Consider the following 5,793-nt stretch of genomic DNA (forward strand, 5'->3'; position numbering starts at 1 on the left):
CTAAGGGGCTGACCAGAAGGCCTGCACCTCATTCCCCTTGGCTGTTCCCAGCTGGGGTGGCTGGGAGACATAATCAGAGCAGCTCGGCCCCCCGAGGTGGGGCCCACAGCGCAGGCTGTACTGGAACCAGATGCGGCCATGGTTCAGGTAGCAATCCTTCTGGTGGGGCCCCCCAGCCTCCAGCGGGATGTCGCAGCTTCCCAGCAGGTCATCGTCCCACTTGTTGTCCTCGTCCCAGACCTGGACTCGGATCTTGCTGGCGCTGGTGATGCGGACGGTTCCGAAGTCCAAGTGGACGTTCCAGACGGGACTGTTGTTGTTCCAGATGGTGCCAGTCCGCATCTCCCTTCTCTCAAAGAAGACCTTGACGAAGGCATCCGTAGCAGTAAAGTAGTCCCCCCAGAGGCCACTGGCCGTCTTCACTGTCACCATCAGCTTCCCCAGGCTGCGCTCCCGCGAGCAGCACGTCGTGTTGGTCATGGTATCCCCAGGGCAGACGCAGGAGCAGGGGTCATGGGCGCTGCGTTGAATCCCTGGGTGGCAGCTTCGGGTGCAATTCCTCCACAGGGCCCTCTCACGGATGTACTCACTCACCGCCCGCCTCAGCGCCTCCCGCTTGGGGTCGTCCTGCTCCAGCAGGATGTGGATGGGGTGCAGCGAATAGGACACCAGGTCAGGGCTGTCTTTGTGGCTCTCCTTCCAGGCCGAGAAGACCTTGGCATCACTCCTGGAGAAGAGCACATCAGTTGTGCTCTCTCCTCCCTCCACCTCCACGTGGCGCTCCCGATATGTCTCATGGAAGCTCCCCTGGACCTTCCCCTTCTTCTTATTCTCCTCGCACTTGCTGTACCCACTCTTGATCAAGCCCATTCCGATACTCACGGCTGCCTCCATGCTCAAGCAGTCCTTGATCTCGTCGTCAGTCAAGCTGCTCGTTGACGCTTCGCAGACCCGCACAGCTGTCACGTACTGCAGCCGGCCCCCAAGCTGCAGCTGGGACAGGTAGTGGGTGCCGTAATTGCTGATTAGCTGCTGGTACTCCAGCTTGGATTTGCTGTCCTACTGCTCCGGGAGGTTCTCCAGCGCCAGAGTGAAATGGCTGGTGAGCGGGGGCATCTCGCTGACCCGGAACCTGGTCAGGGACACAAGAGGTGGATTCTGCACCCGGTGAGTCAGCTGAGGTTATTAGCTGCCAGTCCTAAGGCCCCAGCCAACCCAGAAGAAAGGGTCTAAGCAGGTGGCTCCTACTCAAGACAACCACCCATTGTGCTGAACCTCACAAGCTTGCTGGGGATACTGCAGGCTGCTTGATTGTTCTGACAGACTGCCCCCGCTCTGCTCATAACAGGTCACCGGGCTGTCCTGACATGCATGAGAAGAAAATCCCCAAAACTGTCCAGTCCCACGTGGGAGCCAGTGCCCCCTAGAGGGGAAAGGTCCTGTGTAGCATTCCCTGCCTTCCTAGCTAACCAGTCCCCTGGCCTGGGGCCAGATCGGAGATGGTGCCCGCTAGAGGGGAAAGGTCCTGTGTCCCATTCCCCATTATCCTGAATCAGTCCCCCATCCTGGTGCCAGATTGAAGCCAGTGTTCCCTAGAGAGGAAAAGTTCTGTGTCACATTCTCTGCCCCCCTGAGCCAGCCCTCCTAGGCCTGGATCAGAGCTGGTGCCCCATAGAGGGGAAAGACCCCGTATCACTGTGTGGTGTTGCTGTGATCCCAATTTGAGGTAAGTCCTCCTGACCCAGGCTGGCGCTCACCTGCAATAGCCACAGGAGACCTCATGGCTCATGAAGCTGTATTTGTCCGTCCGCTCGTGGTCTACCACTAAACTGGCCAGTTTGGAGTGCGATCCAGCCAGGGCCACCTGCACATTAACCTTGGGCTTCACCGGCATGTCCAGACCCACCTTCCAGTCATTCTGCACCGTGGACACCGCCGAATCCATCATGCCCATCGCCGATTGCTGCACCAAGCTGCTCAGCTTCCAGCGGCACGAGACATGGACCCTCCAGTCCACCATGGCCAGTGGCAGCCTCTGCCACTGCCCTCCTTGAAGTCGGTTGCGGCACAGGGTGCAGGTGCCGGTCTGATGTTGCCAGAGGCTGCTGTCTACCAGATAGGCCCCCTTTCTGGCCATCGTGGTCACATCGATGCCCTCCCCAGCAAGGCTGTGGCCAGGCACAAAGGCCGTGTGATTCTTGCATTCATTGACCGTGCCAGTGTGACAATGGGAGGAGGCCCCAGGGAAGATGAAGAAGAGGAGGGGGATGAAGGCACCAAATCTGGGCATGGCTGATGTGATGGGTTCCCCCACCAAGGAGAGGCCGTCAGCCTCTGAACAGCCTAGAGGAACAGACACACAGAGGTCCAGAATTAGTGACAATCCAGTGGCAGGCAGTTCTGTAAGTTATCTCTGTTGTGGAGACAGAAACATCCACCTACCACCGACGACATCAGCCATGTTTTATTGCACACCTACGAAAACTCTGGGCTCCAGGAGGCATTACACAAATGACGTGATGCCTCATTTGCATGTTTGACTTCAGATTACCTAATTTGCATCAATTCCCTCCCCTCCCTATTTCCCAGATGTTGTAATACCAGGACTAAGTACGAGGAGGAGGTAGAGTTTCACATGCCTACTCCACGGTGCGCAATCTAATAATACGTCATTGCAATTCCTCAATGGGGCCACTAGAGGGCGGTGCCACGTGGCTTGTACTGAGTGAGCTGATTCAGTGGCTGGGTCTGGCCACTAGTGGGCAGTGCAAAGCTACACATAACCCATGTCGTGGCTTTTTTCAGCAAGAGCAGCGGGAGCTTGGGTCATGCTAGGCTTGACTGGCTTTGCCGTAGAAACTACTGGGGCCCCCTTGTGGCCACGCCAAGTGGTGGATTTGGTTATGTTGAACTACTGACGGAGGGTCATTTTCTGGGGTTTCTCCTGGCCAGCATCAGCCCTAGCGTCTGGCGCTGCCACCTTGACACTGCAGCTGTTGGGGAAAGAAGGCAGGAAATGTTACCACCCCGGAAGAGATCCTGGGCCCATCTAACCTCTTATCTTGCTCCCTCCATTTCGCCCTGGATCAGGCCCATGGGCCCATCTAGCCCTATATCCTGACCCCTTCCTGCTACCCAGAGTAGACCCATAGAATAATAGAATCATAGAACTGGAAGAGACCTCGAGAGGTCATCTAGTCCAGTCCCATGCACTCAAGGCAGGGCTAAGGATTATCTGGACCATCCCTGACAGGTGTTTGTCCAACCTGCTCTTAAAAATCCCCAGTGATGGAGATTCCACAACCTCCCTAGGCGATTGATTCCAGGGCTTAACCACTCTGACAAGTAGGAAGTTTTTCCTAATGTCCAACCTAAACTGCCCTTGCTGCAATTAAGCCCATTGCGTCTTGTCCCATCCTCAGAGGTTAAGAAGAACAATTTTTCTCCCTCCTCCTTGTAACAACCTTTTATGTACTTGACAACTGTTATCACGTCTCCCTCAGTCTTCTCTTCTCCAGACTAAAGAAACTCAGTTCTTTCAATCTTCCCTCGTAGGTCATGTTTTCTAGACGTTTAATCATTTTTGTTGCTTTTCTCTGGACTCTCTCCAATTTGTCCACACCTTTCCTGAAATGCGGAGCCCAGAACTGGACACAGTACTCCACTTGAGGCCTAATCAGTGCAGAGTAGGGTGGAAGAATTACTTCTCGTGTCTTGTTTACAACACTCCTGCTAATACATTGTCAAGGTTCCTTCCCCACTCTGAACTCTAGGATCCAGACGTGGGGACCTGCATGAAAACCTTCTAAGCTTACTGTTACCAGCTTAGGTTAAAACTTCCCCAAGGTACAAACTATTTTACCCTTTGCCCTTGGACTTCCACTGCCACCACCAAACGTTTTTCCGGGTTCCTGAAAAAATGTAGTTTGGAAACGTCTTTCCCCCCAAAATCCTCCCAACCCTTGCACCCCACTTCCTGGGGAAGGTTTGGTAAAAATCCTCACCAATCTGCATAGGTGACCACAGACCCAAACCCTTGGATCTTAGAACAATGAAAAAGCATTCAGTTTCCTTACAAGAAGACTTTTAAGAGAAGAAAAAAAAAAAGAATCACCTCTGTAAAATCAGGATGGTAGATACCTTACAGGGTAATTAGATTCAAAACATAGAGAATCCCTCTAGGCAAAACCTTAAGTTACAAAAAAGACACACAGACAGGAATAGTCATTCCATTCAGCACAGCTCTTTTCTCAGCCATTTAAAGAAATCATAATCTAACACATACCAAGCTAGATTACTTACTAAGTTCTAAGACTCCATTCCTGTTCTGTCCCCGGCAAAAGCATCACACAGACAGACACAGACCCTTTGTTTTTCTCCCTCCTCCCAGCTTTTGAAAGTATCTTGTGTCCTCATTGGTCCTTTTGGTCAGGTGCCAGCGAGGTTGTCCTAGCTTCTTAACCCTTGACAGGTGAGAGGATTTTTCCTCCGGCCAGGAGGGATTTTAAAGGGGTTTACCCTTCCCTTTATATTTATGAGACGCCTCCCAAGTCACAGCTAGGGTGAAACGCTGGCTGGGATTTCTTCCTGGAGCTCTAGGAAAAACAGAATTAATAAGACACATGCACCTCTAAATATACTACCAAGTATATAAAGACTAACAATATTTTCCACATCTCAAGGACGATTTTGACCAGTTGATTCTGGGAAACTTTCATGGGAGAGTGCATCAGCCACTTTGTTAGAAGCTCCTGAGATTTGTTGGATGTCGAAATCAAAATCTTGGAGAGCTAAACTCCACTGAAGAAGTTTTTTGTTGTTTCCCTTGGCAGTATGAAGCCACCGTAGCGCAGCATGGTCGGTGCAGGTGGAAACGCCGTCCCCTAACATATGGGCGTAGCTTTTCCAGAGCGTAGACAATGGCGTAACATTCTTTTTCACTGACTGACCAGTTGCTTTCCCTCTCAGACAGTTTTTTGCTGAGAAACACTACAGGGTGGAATTCTTGATCCGGTCCTTTCTGCATTAAAACTGCTCCCACACCACGCTTGGACTCATCTGTGGTTACGAGGAATGGTTTGTCAAAGTCTGGGGCCCTTAGTACAGGGTCAGACATGAGTGTTGCTTTAAGCTCGTTAAAGGCCTTCTGACACTCTTTGGTCCACTGAACGGCATTTGGCTGTTTCTTTTTGGTTAGGTCTGTCAGTGGGGTGGCGATTTGGCTGTATTGCGGTACAAATCATCTTTTAATAACTGGCCAAGCCTAAGAAGGATTGCACCTCTTTCTTTGGCTTTGGGACAGGCCACTTTTGGATAGCATCCACTTTGGCCTGTAGGGGGCTGATAGTTCCTTGACCCACCTGGTGTCCAAGGGAAGTCACTCTGTTTAGGCCTATTTGACACTTCTTAACCTTAACAGTTAGTCCTGCCTCCTTTATGTGCTTGAAGACTTTTTGTAGATGTTCCAGGTGTTCTGCCCAGGAATCCGAAAATATGGCCACATCGTCAAGGTAGGCGACTGCATAGACTCCCAATCCCAGTAGGAGACCATCTACAAGTCTTTGGAAGGTGGCGGGTGCATTCCGCAGCCCGAAAGGGAGTACATTAAATTCATACAGCCCGACATGGGTGATGAAGGCTGACCTTTCCTTGGCGGATTCATCTAGCGGTACCTACCAGTACCCCTTGGTTAAGTCCAAGGTAGAGATGAACTGGGCCCATCCCAGTTTCTCTAATAGTTCATCTGTGCGTGACATTGGAAAGTTGTCTGGGTGAGTTACAGCATTTAGCTTA

General features: G+C 51.7%; 1 pseudogene; it reads right to left on the reverse strand.

The window, feature by feature from the left end:
* Window positions 1–2,290, reverse strand: LOC141988926 (perforin-1-like; annotated as a pseudogene).
* Between the last annotated feature and the right edge of the window lie 3,503 nt (window positions 2,291–5,793).

The sequence above is a fragment of the Natator depressus genome, chromosome 6 (genome assembly GCF_965152275.1).
Source record: "Natator depressus isolate rNatDep1 chromosome 6, rNatDep2.hap1, whole genome shotgun sequence".
Lineage (NCBI taxonomy): Eukaryota > Metazoa > Chordata > Testudines > Cheloniidae > Natator > Natator depressus.